This window comes from Peromyscus maniculatus, chromosome 9 (genome assembly GCF_049852395.1).
Source record: "Peromyscus maniculatus bairdii isolate BWxNUB_F1_BW_parent chromosome 9, HU_Pman_BW_mat_3.1, whole genome shotgun sequence".
Taxonomy (NCBI): domain Eukaryota; kingdom Metazoa; phylum Chordata; class Mammalia; order Rodentia; family Cricetidae; genus Peromyscus; species Peromyscus maniculatus.
Window position 1 is genome coordinate 27,941,556 of NC_134860.1, and position 19,328 is coordinate 27,960,883.

Consider the following 19,328-nt stretch of genomic DNA (forward strand, 5'->3'; position numbering starts at 1 on the left):
GAAGGTCAAGGGCAGCCATATTCTGGATCAAGTAGAGACGTTGGGAACGTGTTCTGGGAGAAATATGAAAGTCTTAAGGAAACAGGAAAGAGCCATCGGTGGGTAAAGGAAGAGCGGAACAGTTAGCTCCTTTTGGAGGAAGGGAAGCAAACGTACAGAGCAGGCTTTCATTTTAAGAGAAGATAATCGTGTTTCTTTTTTTCATTTGGGAAAAGCCAAAGATTGTGTGCTTTATGACAAAATTCCCTTTCGAAGGGGAGTGTCACCTCAGACACTCTGCTGCTCTGCCCTTTGGCTTCCGATTGGCAGAGCGTAAGCTCGTGCTCTTCCTCTATTGGTCCCCGCGCCTGTCTCCAGGTGAGAAGCCATATTGGATCCCGCCCCTGCCGCGGGGTGGTGTGGGGATTGTAGTCCGTCCCGTTTGGCCCAGCAGCGGACTGTCCTCAGCTCCCAGGTCCACCCCAGTGGGCACACGCTCAGGCGGCGCTCCTACCCCGCGCTCCCGCCCTCTGCTTTCCATTCCAGCCGCCACGATCTTGGAAGGTAGGGGCGCGGGCTGGGCTCCACGCGTGTCTGGTCAGTACCCCTGCGGCCGGCGGGGCGGGGACAGGCCAGCACTGCTCCTCTTAGGGGGACCGTCTGTCAGGAGGACTCGCCCGCCCACTTGCTGAGACTTCTCGGGGATGGGACTCAGGCGCCCCAGGTCTTGAGCACCTGTCGAAGCCTCAACCAGCCCCTGGGGGTAAACTGAGGCACGGGGTCGCGCCAGCGGGTCCTGGAGGTGTAGTTGGCTGTGACTACTTTTGGATAGTTTGTCAGTTCCATGGACAAGTGGCAGGAACCCTGGCCCAAACTGGTCTGTGTTAAACAGATACCTAGCTCAGGAGTCCCCAAAGGTCTGAACAGGTGCCAGGGCAGCAGCAGAACAAGGCACACAGAGGACAACGTTTCGGGCAAGAATTTGCATTGGATAAGTTTAAAACATAAAGAAAAGCAAAACAAACTCACATCAATTCACTGTGGTGGGAGAACTCGTCACTAGTTGGACCTTAAGCCTTCGTGCTTTTTAATTTTAGCTCCACACGCGGGGATCTGGAAGCTGTAAACATTTGTAGAAGGAAGGAGGCAGGTTGCTGGAACTGGAGCCCTTTGCCTCTGCCGCGTGACCCTGGACTACCAGCTCAGCGATCCTCAAATGGATAAAAATCGGCTCCCTGCCCTAGTGGCCCAGAGAAGCTGCCTAAAGCCGTAATCGACATTGAGGCCAGGCTTCCGAAAGTTTGTCATGTGAAAACGGCTTATTTTTGGTCTCTCAGGAATGTGCTGAAAATACCCCCTGGTTTCTTTGGGCAAACGCTAACTAGGAATAGCCCTGGACTTCCAGGAGCAGTCCCACTCGGACCTGTGCTTAAGCTGACAGCTCTTTTCTCTGGCTCCATTTTAAGTCAAGACCTGGGTTGCGGAGGCTTCTGGGACTTGTAGTCCCGCTCGTTGCACCCTACTGAACTACCAACTTCAGCTCCCACTGTGCCATTTGGCCTGGCGAGATGTCTTCTGGGAGTTGAAGTCTCACTTCCAGTACCCCCAGGAGGTAGTCTTGTCCCTTAGAACTACGACTCCCACACGCCCTCACTTCTTGGCTGCCTTCTTTGTTCATCTGCTTAATTAAGATGGGGCTAAAGAGCAATATTCATTGAAGATTCCCTCCACCTCTTTTTTTTTCCTTTTTCTGATTGCATATGCTATTCAAAGTATTAGATATGAGGTTTTTGCCAAAATCATGTTTACATAGTCTTCAAATAATTCTGTACCTCCCATAATAAAAAGCTTGAGGAGATGGCTGAGATGGCTGTCATTGTTTCACAGCTGTATTAGTATTGTGCTATATATTTTATTGCATATTAGATTCAGCTATAATTTAATCTCCTTTAAAGTGATGTGGTAGAGATAACAATCTATATCCATCGAACTGATTAGGGGTCAAAAGGTAGGAAAGTTAAGCAACATGTTCAAATTAAGCCAGCTGGATAATAGAAGTACTGGGATTGTAGTGCCTTCTGTTTGATAGTTTCTTCCTAGCAAAGGCCCTACCTCACAGAATGCATTCTGAGACTCTGGCCTATTGGACTAGAGAATACAAAACCTTTACAGTGCACAATGGTTCTTCCGTAATTAGACACTAAATGCTAGTGTTGCAAAACCTTTTGATATTTTTAAAGTCCAACGCATAGAGTTCAGAACAATTGCTGGCAGCAAAGCGATTTCAAAAATGTTAGTTATATATAGCTTGAGCACACCTTTATTTCAGCAATGAGGAAACTGGTCCCTGTGAGGTAGAGCAGTTTGCCTGGGATCACATTGTTGGTTTAAGTCAGAGATGGAACTATCCCCAGAATCTTACAATAAGCTGGAAGGCACAGTGGGTGTGTAGCTATTTGGATGATGTTATCTCCCCATCCCCATTCCCAAGATTTGTTCTTTATAGGCCATAGACTAGGGCCAGTTGTGCTAAAGTCAAATTCTTTCACATTGCTGCAGTTGTTCTAGTTCATTGATTCAACAAATGCTTTCTGAGAACCTTTATATGCTTATCTCTTCAGGTACAAGAGACATTTAAATGAAAAGTGTCCCGTGTGCTAGAGCTGGAAGGACTTAGGAATCATTTCTATCATTTTTATTTTGTAGATAAGTGGGCAAGCAGTCTTCCTCTCATGCCTTGGGCCAAAGGGAAGAGGGTTTCCCCAGCCTTCACAGGGCTGAACCATCAGGAGCCTGCTTCTCTCCTCTTGGTGTTCTTACTCCATGCCATTCCTGTAAATATCTGGTGGCATGCTTTAGGAATGCTTCTGCATTCTCATCTTAATTTGTATGTACATGCGGTTTCAATATGTTCCATTTCTGTTAGTTTTGTTTTGGTTCCCAATACTCTTTTGTTCCTCCAGAGATGAGAGAATGAGCTTTTGATGCTGTTTTTACAATCAAACACTTTGATATAAGTGTAGGAAATGTACACAAGATGTGTGTGTTACAAACATCTTTGGTTTGAGAAGACACATGGGCCCTTCAGTTATGTATTCACAGATATGTAAGCAAGCACCTCTCACCTTTTCTGTGTGAGAGATGATTTCTGGTAATTAGATAATGACATAGCAGCTTTGTAAATTATTGACTAAACACTCAGAGCAAGTCACTATGCAAGAAATCCTTCCCATCAACCTGTGTGACCTCTAACAGTCTCTCAAGTGGTAGGCTGGTAATGCACCATCCCACATGGCTGACAACTAGAAGACAGAGAACATAGTTGTTGATTTGCATTCATAAGCACCCCCAAGCTCTGCTTCCACAGCATTTCTTTCAATCTCACTTTTCTCTTTTAATGTAGAAATGCAGCTTTGAAATATAAGATGTAGGTTATGTTACTTTCAACATGAACATGGCAGAGAGAAATCTCAGCCTCTGAGGTCATTTTCCAAAGGGCTATATATGGATATGTCCATGTCTTTGACTTCTCAGATGAAACAGCGATCCAGATAAAAGCAATACATCTCAGCCATATGGCATCCTGGCATTTAAATCCCAGCTCCTTCTCTGAGGCTTCTGTGAGACTTGTGTCCTCTCTGCATTTTTACCTCATGGAGTGAAAATAAAGAAGAAAGAGAGTTCCTAATTTGGGCATGCTCTCAGGCTCCTAGTAGCCTACAGCAAATAGATAAATACTACATCTTATTTTGTCATTGTTTGTGTAAACTTGATATGTGAAAACAAAATAAGTTTTGATTTGTCCTCTTAGAGTAAGAAGGGTGGGCCATCATCCTTAAGGTACAAAGTTTTATCACTCCTGAAAACTCATCTTGGTAGCCCAGTGGCAATCTTATGGGCATGGAGATGGTAAAGGTTTTATGTGGGCCTTGCCTGCTGAGCAGCCCGGCCCATGACTCCAGGCAGATATTAAACTTAGGTTGGGAAGCAGCTGGTTGTGTCATGAGGCCTTTTGCCTGCCTGTAGAAGGAGGAGAACTTGTGCCAGGACCCTCAGGGTTCAGCGGCGGCAATTGTCCTCCAGCTGGTGGGTAATTCAGGAGCAATAGCTAGTGGGTGACTTCTAAAGTTGATAGTATTGAAAAAGACATCACTTTCTGCTACTCAGTGATGGATAGAGAAGGAGAGCCAGAAAGGAGGGTCACAGTCAAAGGAAGAAGGTAGGGTTAAGTAGACAAAGGAAAGATAGAGGTCTTTAGGATCCTAAACATTGAACGGATGCACACAGCTTGCTGTGGCTCCTCTAGACCCTCCACTGGCTGTCAGCTGTAGAGAGCAATGGATGTGACTGGTAGGGAGGTGGTCATGGTGGTGAGTGGTGGTGTATTCTAGAGAGAAGGAAGAAAGGAAGTGCTGGGACTTGGTGAGTAGATGGAGGTCTGGGTGCCCAGGCACGACAGGCACTGACTGAAGACGGTGGCAGGGGAGGCTGCACAGATCAGCACAGGTGGCCGCGCTGCTTAGTCCTGTCTCCTTGACACCACCAGTGTCAGCTGACGAAGGACACCTTAGCTGAGGACTGGCCTCCATTAGATTGGCCTGTGGCCCTCGCTGGGGCATTTTCTTGATTCATGATTGGTGTGGGGAGGCCCAGCCCTCGGTGGGTAGTGCCAGCCCTGGACATGTTGTATAAGGAAGAAAGCTGAACAAGCCATAAGAAGCAGGTCAGTAATCACAATCCCCGTAATGCCTCTACCTCAGTTCGTGCCCTGAAGGACTGTAAACCGTAAGATAAACCCTTTCCTCCCCGCATTGCTTAGCACTGCAAGAGAAAGAATACAAGGAAAATGATGTTATACACAGTCCGGCATCTGCGAGAGTCTTGAACTTTATTCTAAGGGAATTTGGGAAACCACTTAGCAGTCTCAAGTGGGGAAATAAAATGTTTGCGTACTTTTAAAAGTGTATATTATGTGTATAATAAATCAGTAAAAGACAGTAGTTAATGTGGAAAAATATCCATAACTGTGCTTGCTGCCTCCTCCTCCTGACAATTTCATACACATATAAAACGAGTTTTTGGTCATTTCCACCCCCATTACAATGTCCTCTGAAACCCCCTTTATCCCAACAAGTCTGTCTCTTACTTAAATGGTGTGTGTGTGTGTGTGTGTGTGTGTGTGAGAGAGAGAGAGAGAGAGAGAGAGAGAGAGAGAGAGAGAGAGAGAGAGAGAGAGAGAGAGAGAGAGAGAGGTGGGGGAGGGAGGGGCCCTCACTGAGTTTATGGCTATTAGCATGAGTGTGACTGAGGGATATTTATTAGAGCATAGGCAGCTTATCTGTGGCTTTACCACTGAGGAGAATGACACCCCATCCCACAGCAAACATTAATTTCCAAAAGTTGTTCAGGGAGAGGTGAGGTCTCATGAGCCCCTCATGTGTTCATACTGAAATGCTGATGGGCTCAATCTTGTGATCTTGTGTAGATCCTATGCAGGTAATTGCATGAGTTTGTTGGTATGGCAGCTGTGTCTTATCTGGATGGCATCTTCCTGTAGCACTCATTCTTCCAATACTCCCCCTGTTGAGATGTTCCCTGAGCCTTGAAGGGCTAGTGTACATAGATCTGTGTTTTTGGACATTGGTGTGCGCCTGTGTCCTTCTGATTCGGTAGATATGGATAGACCAGAACACCAGTCTTTCCAATAGGCCCTTTCTGCTGCTTCATGGACTGTACTATGAACAGAAAGTATTTAGGCAGTTCTTAGGTTCTTTGTGAGAGCTGAGATGAGCGTAGGTGAGAGGATGGACCCTGTCTCAGTTACTGTTCTATTGCTGTGACAAAACACTATGACCAAGGCAACTTACAAAAGAAAGCATCCAATTGAGCTTACAGTTTATAGTGTTAGAGTCCTTAACAGCACAGCAAAGGCATGGCAGTAGGAACAGCTAAGAGCTCACATCTTGATATGCAATCAAGAGGCAGAGAGAGAACACTGGGATTAGTGTAAATGAGTCTTTTGAAACCTCGAAGCCCACTCCCAGGGACACATCTCCTCCAACAAGCCACACCTCCTAATCCTTCCCTGTCCTGTCCTGACCACCCACTCCCTTTCCTGGTAGCTGCTTCCAAATTACCACACAGAGACTTAATATTATTTGTAAATGCTCGGCTTATACCTTATTACTAATTAGCTCTTACATTGAAATGAACCCATTTTTATTAATCTATATTTTGCCATGTGTCTTGTGGCTTTACCTGTCCTCTAGCACATGGTGCTTCCTTGGATGGATGGCTGTCAGTTCTCTGACTCCGCTCTTCTTCCCACCAACATTTTCAGTTTGGCTCTCCTGCCTAGCTTTATTCTGCCTTGCTATAGGCCAATCAGTTTTTATTATTATTATTAACCAATGAGAGTAATACATATTCACAGCGTACAGAAGGATTATTCCATAGCACTTCCCAGTTTCACTAACTGTCAATCAAGTATTCAAACGTAGGTCCTTATGGAGGTCATTCTCATTTACCCCACCACAGACCAAAAGAACAAAGGGTTTTGATTTTTAATGTTGGTCCAACCTTCTGTGTGACTCAGGCTAAATTATTCCAGTTTCTCTCAGCCTCAACTTCCACATAACCCATAGAAAATGTTTAACCCAGTGGCTGTCTTCAGTATATGTAGCTCTTCATTTTGTTATTATTATTCATAGTAATATAAAAATCGCAAGCCATGCTTAGTGGCATGCACCCATAGTCTCAGTCCTCAGCAGGTAGAGGTAGGAGGGTCATGAGTTCAAGGCCAGTCTGGGCCATAAATGAGTTGTAAACCAACCTGGATTACCAAGTAAGACACGAACAAAAAGTCAACTAATGAAAAATAAATCAATAAAATCACAACTTCGTGCATTCTGTTTCAAGCTTTCTTGTTCATAATATTTTAAATATTGAATGGAATACATTATTTTTAATTCTATTGTTTTAGCTACAAGTTCTCCAGCCATTTGTATATATTTAAACACTATTGGTACAGGGGAATTGAAATATCTTTTCTTCATTCGTCCTAGGCTCATGGCCAAGGGACTCCCCTTCCTCCCCACCCCCATGAACAAAAGACAGGTGAACAACTTTGGAAAAGTATGCAAATTTATGTATTGTAGGTTTTACATTACATGGGATCTTTATGAAGGAATGGTGAGTTGAAGATGGAAAACCTGTGTATTTGTTTGATAAGACTGATGAAGTAGATTGAATCATGGTTAGCAGGATCAGCTAAAACACAGTGAGATGTAATGTTAATACCCTGAAGGAAACAGAGGGCCTGTTAGGTCAGATTCTTTACCATGACCCCTTGTCTTCAGAGATAAGAATGTGTCCTTCCTCCAGGTACAGGGAGGCTATTTCTCATGAAGGTTTTATGACCTGTTTCATGAGAAGGTTGAAAATCCTTCCTAGATTTTACAACCTGCTTCAGGGGAGAAGGAGGAAAAGGACAATAAAACTTGGTTTCTGATGTTTTTCTCTCCTTCCTTCAGTTTAAAGTATTTTAGAGTAGCAGTCTGTGTGTCCCACCATGAGCAGAGAGATATTTCAGACTCTCCAAATTCAATGGGAAAACCCAGGATCCTTAACGTAACATGTTCAAGTCAAAGCTCCATTATTAAGAAGGGAATTTGAGGCATTGAAATGGAAATTTCTTCCTCCTTTCTATAATATTAATCTGTTTGGATTGCTTTCTGATAAGAGGTTTTCAGGGCTGGTTACCCTTAGATTGCCCCATCTCCACTGGGACTGGTCATTCTCATGCACAGATCCAGTCAGATTAGCAAAGGGGACAGGTGTTGGCATTTTCTTTTTGAAGTTTCTCAAGTGATTCCAGTGGTATAGTTATGGAGTGAGATATCTAGAAAGTAGCATTTGAAGGCTTGGGAGTGGAAGGCGTGAGACGCCTCACCCAGAGCTCTCCAGTGAGCTCTGTAGTGAACTACATGAGCCACTACAGGCTGTGCCCGGGGTGTGTCCTTATTTCACCCTCAGAGATGCTTACCTCTCTGCCCCACTGTGTGTCTCTAGCCTTGCTTACCCAAGTCATGATTCTCTTTATGGAGATTTTCAGGTTGGGGCTCTCTTCCTGGTATTTAGTTTGTTTTCATTCTTCATAACTAGAAATAAAAAGCAATAAATGTAAATGGAGGCAGAGCCTTCTGTTCTGACCGCCCAGTCCCCAAAGACACACAAAAGCTTATGTTAATTACAGAATGCTTAGCTGATAGTTCAGACTTATTACTAATTGGTTCTTACATTTAAATTAACCCGTTTCTATTAATCTATGTACTGCCATGCTGCAGCTTTACCAGTCCTCTAGCATCTTACTTCTTGGGCAGCTCACTGGCGTCTCTCTCGCTCTGCCCTTCTTCTTCCAAGTCCTCAGTTTGATTGTCCTGCCTAACTTTATCCTGTCTTGCTATTGGCCAATCAGCTTTATTATTAACCAATGAGAGTAATACATGTTCACAGCATACAGAAGGTTTATCCCACAGCAGAGGCACTCTGAGATGTTGGATCATCTGGGCCATTCGCTCCCATTGGAGATTTTTCAGGGGTCTTCCTCGATCAAACCTAATTTTTCTTAACACAGAATGAATCCACAGCCTCTCATTTTCTGTGGGAACAAAAGCATAACCTCTCCCTAAGGAACATATCTTTTGACTTAAATTTTGAAGTCAAGGCATTTTTTAAATATATAGGTTGTTTTAATCTATCCATTTTCACAATCCAGTGTTTTTTAGTAGTTATCATTTGTTCATTAGCAGTCAGAAATCTAAAGACAACACAACATAGAAGATCCAGACTCTCTGTGTATTTCCCATCTTTATGTGGCTTTTCATATATTTTTTATGACTCTATTTCTTTTTTGAGGACTTTATTATTTTAAAATTATACTTTTAATCTAAGACTGTATATATTTTTTCTCTTCTCTCTCCCAAGCCTTTGTAATTTTTTTTAAAAATACATTGACCCATTTAGAGGTTTTTTTTTTTTTAAATCTGAGTCTGTCTTTATTATGTATTTGTATTGTGGTTTGGTTGTGTGAGACTTTAAACTGCTAATCAGTGTGGCATGGTTAGGACCAAAGTGGTGGCTTTGGGGGCTGGTCTCATCCAGCTCAGCTTTCTGAGAGCCTAGCTTCATGGATGAGGTACCAGTGAGAGTCAGGCTTACTGCCCCAACTCTGGGAAGTTGTTGGGTCCATGCTGCCACTGAGTAGCTGGTCTCCTGCTACTCATGAACACCATCTAAATGTTTGGCAGAGGGCCTTTTAAAAGAGCCACCTGTTTTTGCCACTAGCACTGAGTCAGGAAGCCGTCTCTTAAAGGAGCCATGCCTCTGTTCACCACTAGCAAACAGACCCTATCAGAGAAAAGACAGTTAACAAGAAGCTGAGCTTGACTTCCTTTTTGTGTGTTTAGAATCCTTTTTTAAGCCTTTTCAGGTCTTTTGTGGAAATTCCTGTCCCACGTTGGGCTGCCATTTGTAGATGGTAATATCCCTGTCCCTCAGCCATTGTCAAATAATCACTCAGAGGATTAGATTAATTATAAACACTCAGCCAATAGCTCAGACTTATTACTAACTAGTTCTTACATTAAAATTAGCCCATTTCTATTAATCTATTTATTGCCACGTGGCCTGTGGCTTTACTGGTCCTCTAGCATCTTGCTTCTTGGGCGGCTTGCTGACATCTCCCTCAAATAAATTCATTAAAACCATGTTTAAAAGAAAATTTTCAGAACCCATGAGAGGGTTGCACTGTTCAGAAAAACAGAAGCTGCTCTTCTAGTGGCCTTCTTTTTCCTAGTGCAGTTGTCTGAAGTGCACGGCCTCCTCAGAGCTGCCGCTGTGAAAGTCTGGTTCCTTTTGTAAATAATTGCTCCCATTTTCTATTGGCAGATTAATTAAGATAATTTGATTAAATACCTTTTATTTTCTGAATCATTTATGTTATAGAGACTGAGGAGGAAGAAAACTTCTTCTACCCTCTTAGTTCCTGCTTCTAGGGCCCTAAAACTTAAGCGTACAATGGAAAGATTGAAGAGGGGAAGCTTTTTATTAAGTATGCATGTGGAGGACTTTAGAGAAAGAACACTCCAGAGAGGAGGCGGTGCTGGGCCTTACATAGGACAGAACAGAGGAAGAGGTGATGTGCTCTAGGAGTGGAGATGGGTGGCAGGGTGAGCTGGGAGGAGGTGCTGTGGAAATGGATGGGAAATGAAGGTTGGTTCACAAGGTTTGCTGTGCACATAGTCACTGTCTTTTTGATAGGGAGAGAGGCACACCTTTACAAACACATCTCCTTCACAAAGGGAATGTATGCCCTGCTTTCAGCTAGCTGGGGAGGTGTTGGAAGAGTCCTCTCTCCCTGGGCTCTGATTAACTGCCGTTGCACAGGTAGCCGCTCTTCCAAGGTGGTGTATTTGGGGGAGATAGATTCTGATCACTGCTAGAACTCTTTCTTTTTAAAAGCCCCCTTTCTCTCATAGAAAATACACGAACTTATGTTTGAATATTTATATTTAAAACCTTATCAAGCAGCTAGGAGCATTTTTTTGGCCTGAATGTATATTCGTCAACACCATAATTATATTTGCCAGCATTTCCTGAGCCTCTTTACTCAGTGGGAGGCTATTTTACAATGTAGTAACTTTATTTTCCTGGTGTGTTGACTCCATAGAGAGAAAAGAAAAATTCAGGAAGAAAGTTGTTACCGTTTGACTTAAGAGTTCAGCATCACATATTTAAGAATTATGGCATTTTTAGAGTCATGGCTGATGCTTCCTTTTAATGATGAATTAAGTATGAATAACAGAAAATTGAGGAAGTGCTAAGGAAGTTCACAGACAGAACAGTTGACTGTATTCTGGAAAGTAAAGAGAGGTAAAGTTTTGTGTGTTTGTTAGTATCCCCACCCCCTCCTTTTTTCAGGTTTGCCTATTTCTATTAGCAATCAGAATTCTATTAAAATTCAATGTATTTTGCAGTTTCTCAGACTCACAGTTACTGGAGTTAAAAACCATCATAGATAATGTTGAGGTGTCAGTACTCCCTATGAAGTTTAATGCATTCGTATTTTAGTTGGAGGAGATTACAGCCTGTAGTCATTTAATCAGTGAAGTTTGTGGTATGTGGTAAGAACAAAATTTTCATTTTCTGCAAGGCTTGAGGTCTTCTTCCCATGTCTTCAGTTTTGAGAAAAGAAAAAAACCACCAAAATAAAACAATGACAGTAAAACTTTGTCTTTGTCTTTGGATTCTGCCTTCCCCTAAGGATAGTCTCCCCATTGTATTAGGAGCTGTGTAAGCAATGGCAGCAGGATTTTATACACAGAAGCAGAGCCCTTAGGGCAGGTGGAGGAGAGAGGTGGACCCTGCTAAAACAAGGGCGGTGTCAACCCTGGAGCACTGGCCATTGCTGTTCACCTTCCCAGGAATTAGCCTGCAGAGAGGAGGGGGAGGGAGGACACACAGGACAGAGGACGATGACGACACATGCACATGGACGAAGAGCAGCAAGGTGAGTGAATGAGCAGGAAGGGAAGCACTTTGCTTCTTCAGTCGTCTGTATAAACGAAATTCGGTTGGCTTGTTAGTTACTAGACCGTAAGAAGGAGCTCTCCTTTCATTGAATTAGGCCCACTCTTTGGATGGTCTGCTGTAGACAGTGGCACTCTTAATCATGTGGGGACATGTTAGGAAAATGGGTGGTTATATTCTAGGACAGTGGAAGCTAAGGTACTCTTCTGGTTTAGGTGTGATGCATTTCCCCCAAAGGCTCCTATGCTATGGGATTGGTTACCAACTGACTGACTCCAGGGAAGGGAGGATCTTGAGGGCTCTGACCTAATCAGTGGTTTTATCTCTTGATAGACTCTTCCTTTGGTAGCATTTCTGGGAGACAGTGGGAACTTGAGGAGGTGGAGCCCAGCTGGAGCAATGCAGACATGAAGAGGTGCTTTTCAAGGCTTATGTGGTCCCTAGCTGCCCCTCTTCTCGGTCTTTGCTTCCTGGTTGCTATCATGTGAAAAGCCTCCTCGGCCACACACTCCTGTGAGTGTTCTTCTGTCTTATTAGAGGTTCAGAATGCAGAGCCAAGTGATCGTCTACTCAGTTCTCTGAAACTGTGAGCCAAATGACAAATTTTGTTTTCAAAAATAGTGTTTCTTGGGTATTAATAAGAGTGTCTAAAATCTGACTGTCCAAGAGAGGTGCCAAGCCCTTCTCCTGAATCACCTGGCATGTAGGTCATTCTATTTGTATCCCACGCTGTAAACTGTTGCTTAGAAAACAGTCCACATGGGTTAAAATATGAAAAGAACGTGGCTAACTTCACATTCTAACCTTAATATATGACATACCAAATGTAACATATTTTAAGGTTTCCAGATTTTACCATCAAATTTAGAGACTCTGTTTTTATTAGCTGAAATTTATCCAGTTGAGTACAATATCCAAATAATTAATACAGCTTGAAGGTGGTCCAGCTTGGGTTATGAGCCTACCACTTAGAACTGTTCCCGTCTCCAGAGTGAGGCATGCTGGGATGGGCCAGACTGGGAGCATATCTCTAGCTCTGAGATGAGAGGTTTGCCCAAAGGAAGCTGGGCAGGCAGGATTGCCTCGTGTACATGGCTTGTGTGTTTGAATACAGAGATGGTCTGATTATATGGAGATGGGATACTTTGAGCAGAGGGTTAATGATACTGAGGCATAAAACCAACAGGTGGCTACTGCAGTTTGAAATCCTAGTTGCTAAGTTCTTCTGGCTTAGGAGGTAAAAGAGAGGCCAGGCAGCTTTATTAGCCAATGGCCACAGATGAATCTGCAGCTGAGGCCCCCTCTTGGCTCTGTGGAGCAGGGGATAAAGCTTTCTCTAAGCTTAGGCTTCCTTTGGTCTCCTGAACTTCCAGGAGGCAGTAGGCCAAGGTTTCCCTGGCCTAGAGGAGTTGGCTGGGCTTGGCTTCCTAGTGCAGATTGAACAGCTGGGTCTGACTCCTGTGGGTCAAGGGCTGGCTGGAGCTGTATGCATGGGTCCCAGCGAGGCCAGAAGCAGCTGCGTTTTCAGCAAAGTCTATGTCGTTGCTCATACTGAAGTCTATGGTCCTCACCTGAAATAACCAAGTTCTAGATCTTTATGGAGTCTATGAGTTTATTTTTCTGTTTTAATGTAATGAGGAAGAATTGTTGATAATTCAGAAATCTATTATCTAGCCATCTACTCATCTGTCTTTCTGTGTGTGTGCCTATCTGTCTTTATTATATAATAGGTCAAGAACTATTGAGCAAGCTGTTTCAATTTGTAGGTCTTATTCTCTATAAGATGGATAGAGTGGTATACACTTTATTAATAGGTCTGAATTTGGTGGTAATTGTGGTCCAAATCTAAATGTCTCCACAGCATTATGTTTTGGATGCCTGCTTTTCAGCTACTGGCACTAGCTTGGGAGAGTGTGGAGCCTTTAGGAGGAAGGGTCTTGCTGGTAGGTGTCCTACCCCTAGCTCTGGTGCCATTCTTTGCTTCCTGCCTGCTGGGATGTAAACAGCCTTCAGTACACCTTACCTCTGTGACCTGAGGTGCCCTGCTCTACCTTCCCTCTCACAATGCTCGGAAACAGTGAGCTGGAGTGAGTCTTCCTCCCTTTTGGTGTTTGTTGGGCCTTTTGTTAGTGCTGCAAAAATAACTAATAAAACGTTAACACAATGCCTTTTGTGTAGTAAGCACCTGATAAATGTAATCATTAAAACATTTTACATTTCACTCTTTTTGTGCTCAGGTATCCAGATTCACTGAACACAATCCACGGGTCTGCATGACTTTGAACTGGTTTCTTGGCTCAGGCTCAATTTCCTCATCCTTAAAATAGGGGTTTTAATGGGAACTACTTAAGAATGTTGTGAAGCTTCTGTGAGTGAGATACAGTGCTAGGTATGGATATAACAGTCAGATAGAGAGTTGTGGCAGAGATAGGAAATAAACAGGCAGAAAATGTTAAAAAAAAAAAAAACAACTCAAGTCCAAGAAGGACAAGTACACAGGACTGTGATGAGAGGGGACTTGTAGTGGGTAGCTGTTCCAGCTTTGACCTGGAAGTGCTACCTCCATTGAGGCATCGGTAACTGTCATGCTCACAAGGCGGGGCCGGGACAGGAGCCCTCAAGACCCAAGATCTGGATGTGCTGGCTCTCTTGGTTCCTGGATCCTGGACGCTGGAGGTGGACCGAGCAGAGTTTTCCAGAGAATACCGCTGGATTGCACTACACCTTTCCCAGACCCTGAAACCTATCCCTTCACTTGTAAGTTACCCCACAAAATACACCTCCCTTTTAATTACATAGAGTTGCCTTAATACTACAACCAACAGGGATTTGGGGGTCCTGTTGAGATAAAGCAGCTAGGGATATGGAGCAGAGACTCACATAAAGGATGAAATGGAGCCAGCCATTTGAACAGCTTGCAGAATGGTGTTCTCAGCAGGAGAACAGCCTTACCAGTTGTTTAGATGGGAAAGAACTTGCCATGCTTAAAGGAGGCTTCTGTGGTTAGTAGAGATTGACAGGGTGGCTATATAAGGTTGGGCCTGAGATTGAAGCCCAGAGTTTGGGTAACAGAACCCCGACTTCAAAGCTATACCTGGAACTTGCTTCTTGGTGCCTAGGTTTTCTTCATCTGCCCATCTTCTCCACCCAGCATCTTCTCCTAGACTTCTTTTTCTTTCTTGTTGCTGGGACATCAGTTTTGTTCCTCGCTGATGTCCTGTACTGCCTCCCATCTCCACAGGCCGCTCTTCTGTGAATGCTCTCATTGAACATTCAGCTCCATATGTACAACCAGGTTGTTTTCATTTCCTCCACCCGCCTCTGCTCAGTGTCTATTCCACCTGCTTCTGCCTCCAGGGGGGCAGCACATGTTTGTCCTTCCTGTCTGACTTCCCTTCCATATGGCCACAAAAATCAATAAAAGAGCCTTGCTGGAGGGGTGGGATGCAGATGGATGGGAAGAACAGGATGAGGGAAGACCTCAGAATCTGTTGATGGAAGGAAGGAGAGATATGTTGTTTTGATCATGGCTCTAAGACACCCTGAAAACAGAGCTTTACAGCCCTCACTGGATTCATCTCACTAGACTTCCTTATTTGAGAATTTGGAAAACCACTTCTAAGGCAGAAAAGTGACTTAGTGTCGCCATGGATGGAGTCGCCATGGATGGAGTCATCATGGATGGAGTCATTAGCCATTAATTGACCTCAGTTTCTTCTGATCTGTGAACAAACAAACAACAACAAAACAAAAATCCAAGCATACAGCAAACACCAGCCTTTATTTTACCTATGATGTCTCAATGAGAACCTCTGTCTGCTCCAGGAGGTAAGTCTATGAAATGGCAAAAGCAGTGGCTGTTTTCCGTGACCATATCCTCATTGCTGGTCCCTAAACTTAAGTTCCTTGTTGAACTTTACAGGGCCCCAGTTTATGTCTGTGTTGTCTGTCTACACTGCTATGAATTATTTCTCTGGCCAATCGATTTTACCTTCATGGGGCATGGGGTAAGGAGTCATTCTTGCCATTTCTCTGAACTTGCACAGCCCCGTTTCCTTCCTGTGTCAAGGGTCAGAACTGGCTTATGATATGAATAGTCTGCTTCCCTCTCACTCCATGAGGGCAGCCACTGCTGTCCTGTTTATCCTTTGTCTTCATGCACAGACAAATGCATGATTTATGCTTTGCTATTACCATCAAGATCTGAAAGTCAGGGTTGTCCATCCTGGCAATTGTTTTTCCTGGCAGATGGATTATTTATGCTGAACAGATAACAGCAATTTTCAATGCTGGACCACTGATGTGGGAGTCTTAAGAAGCATCTCTGTTGCCTTGTTCTGAAGACTGACTTCTCTGACTGTGTTTCTCATTTATTGTGCCATTTTGAGCAAAGTACACAACCTCTCTGAGCTGGACAATGTTTGTAAACAGAGATGATAACAGCACTAAGTTTAGAGGTGTTGTGACTACCAAGGGGATGGATGTAAGTCATATAGGAAGTGCCTGACACAGCACTCAGTGAATTTTACCTGATAGAGAATGTGGATTGTTAAACCTGTCTGCCTACACTTGCTGGTTAATAGTTACATGCCTGTCAGTTTTCACATTGAAAATCATAGGTCAGCTGTGCTCATAGTACAGTGTTATTTGGTAAAATTTCATATTCACTTTATCATCCAGTAAATAAAGAGACTATCAGTTCTGGGCATGTAGAATTTACTGAAAATGTCAATGAACACCACCTAGGATTCAGCATAAAAAATAAATGCTGGTTGATGCTACAGACAGGAATATAAATCAGAAAATAAACACATCTGCAGCACTGTAATATTTAAATGCCTCCTCATAAACACTTAAGATTCTCATTAGTCCAGCACCAGAAAAATGATAAATATTAATATTTGTCATCAAAGAGAAAGCTCAGAAATCAAAGCAGAGTAAACAACTGTATCTTTCAAGGATTACATAATGCTGGATGCATTTTTAATTCAGCTCTCTCAGACCTCTATTTAAAAAATTCTCTATGATGCAAGCTATTTCTATCTACTACATAAATAAGAAAGATGTACATTTAATTTAAAAATTCAGGTGTTATGCTGATTCAAATAATGTTTGCAAGAGCTAAGTATATTGTGTCTTGTCTGTGAAAGAGACCCATGTAACTGAGCAGACACTTCTTGCTTGATCTTGGATTCTGTTGCAGAATAAGGGCACTGGGAATGGGGTCCAGACAGATCACAAAAGGTCACAGTGCAGCTTGTCTTTGCCACAGATTCTCTACACCCTGATGAGCTCTGAAGGTGCCTGGAAATACACCCTGCAGCCCTCACTTGCATGTGGCCAGGCCTGGTGTTGCTTTCCTACTGACTAAGTATGGGAACTCAGTATGGGCAGCATTCCTCTGTCACCACAGAGCAGAACACTTGCAGCTAGGAGGCCTTGGGTCCAGCTCTGGCTCTCACTTGACATGTGTGTCTTCCTCCTGTTAGGCCTCACTTTCCACTTTAGTGAAGCCAGAGTTTGGAACAGATTATTCTGAAATCCCATCACTCTCCAACACCCAGTAACACAGGTGGAGGAGCTCTGGGCTTGAATGAGCCCTTTCCTCGTGGTCTGCAGAAGGGCAACTGTAGATACCTGGGTAGATCTGTGTCTCCTGATAACCCACAGAAGTCCTTCGCTGTCTTACTGCATGAGAAGAGTACAGGGGTGTTCTAAACAAGGAAAAGATGTTTCTCTGAAGTGTAGCATCAAGTGCTGTATTTTGGGGAGCATAGGATTTATTGATAATGTAGTGATATTGTAATTGCTGTCATTGTTATTGTATGAGAAAATATGAATGTAGATTGTTTTGTTATATGTCATGTATGCAGTATATGGTTGCCTACTATGTCTGTATTTTGATAGCATGTTTCCGTATCTTTATACCTTAATTTCCTCATCTGAAAATGATCATAGTAAGACATCCCCTATCATTGGTTAGTCTGAGGATTAAATAAGAAAATATATGAAACCACATAGGGTACTTCATGGTATGCAGCAGGCATTAAATACATAGCAAATATTTGGGGGATTATTTTTATCATTAATCAAAATACTTTAAATATGAAAGAATTGAAAAAAAGGACATATGGTCTAAGAGATTTGTCCTAAGGTTCACATTTATTTTAAGTTCTATAGAGTAAATCATGTCAAATCAGTACTGGGGGATCAAGATCCAACATTAACTCTTATGCAGAATCTTGAGGCCCCCTTAAAATCTCTGTCTCCACATAGGTATAGAAAATAAATTAGGGCACCTTCTTTTTACCAGATTACTGTGGGCCAGGCCTGAAAAGAAGACCTTTGTATGTTTTCGCAAGTCATCCTCGTAGGGACTCTGCTCAGAGGCTCTGGTTATGACTGCTTCACAGGAGAGACAGCGGAAGCCCAGGGAGGCTAATTAAATGCCCAAGGGCACCGGCTGGCAAGTGGTGGGCCTCCAGGTCATCTGACCAGGGAGCTCGATCTCTCTGGCATCAGAAGGGTGGCCTGCATGCTGGCTGCTTTCTCTGTCTGATGAGGTCTGATGGAGAGGGCAAGTGTGTAAATGGACTTGTTTTGCCTCAGTGACATAGCACATTCATTTTTATTGTTTTAAGATCACTTAGTTTCAAATAAGGGGGTGAATTTCAATGCAGACGAGGCTTATTTAAGGAAATGTCAATGTTTTTCTCAAATTGGCAACATCAAAACTGTATTTATGGAATTAAAGAAAACATATTGCATGTGTGTAATGCAGATTCACTTGTAAACATCAAATTCCTCTATCCGTCTTCATAGCATAGCTTGCAGCTGTTGGCTTCAGTCTATTTTTAAAACACAAAAATAAATTATTTCTTGCTAACTCCATTGAATCTATGGGCAAACATTAGACAATGTTGGTGTCTGTGAGGTCAACATTTTGATCAGAGGGTCCAGAATATTCTATAAAACAATGCTGTTAAAATAACTAACTTGCTAACCAGCTAACTTGTCTTAACACATAAGAAAGCAAACTTATTTTAGACTTTTTTAACTGCAGAAATATTCTCTAAATAAGATGCATTGGCATTTCCCCTTCGTCTGGTCCCACTGAGGGTTTCAGTTCGAGCCCTTTCTGTCTTTAAAAGCAGCCATTGACACTTGTTTGGTCTTTGCGTTTCATGTGTACATGGGTCCCTTTCACTCAGCAGTGTACTAGGTCTGTTTTGACACATCCTTATTGTTTCCAAAGTACTTCTTTGTTAGAACACAGCATCATTTCTTAACCTCTCTCAGATGTTAAGCTTTTAGGTTTCCTCCATCTTTTTTTTTCTTTCTTTCTGGTACATATTAACGAAGACTATTTGCATGTAAATGTCTTCATAGCCGTGGTTCTTTTCTTAGCATAGATTCCTAGAAATGGAGATTCTGGGCCACACTGTAAGTTTCAGGATTATGTGCCTCCTTTTTCTGCACAGCTGGCAGGCCTTGTCTATAGACTTAGAATTCTTTTAACTGTTTTCCCTGAGCCCTGGTTTGCAGGAACTTCAGAAGAGAGCTATAAAGCCCGAGGCTGGTGGGACAATTAGTCACATCGTTCCTCCAGGCTCTGCTTGTTGATCCAAACAAACATGGTGGGTTGGCTGTTCAGCCTAAAGAAATCATATATTATTTAGTGTGTTAATCTGCTACCACGGTTTATTTATTAACAGTGGATTAGTGACTATTGCTAGTGAAAATGTTACCATAATATATAT

General features: G+C 43.0%; 1 protein-coding gene across 4 annotated transcripts in view; it reads left to right on the top strand.

Moving 5' to 3' along the window:
• The first annotated feature begins 370 nt into the window (after nucleotides 1-370).
• Fhit (fragile histidine triad diadenosine triphosphatase) overlaps nucleotides 371-19,328 on the top strand; it is a 1,536,882-nt gene continuing 1,517,924 nt past the window's right edge. For 2 of the 4 annotated variants that reach the window (XM_076544511.1, XM_076544513.1), the window contains exon 1: nucleotides 385-543. The gene's annotated coding sequence lies outside the window, so the exon portion shown is untranslated. Of the gene's footprint in view, nucleotides 544-19,328 lie in introns of all 4 variants that reach the window. The other 2 variants (XM_076544519.1, XM_076544514.1) reach the window with 2 other exon arrangements.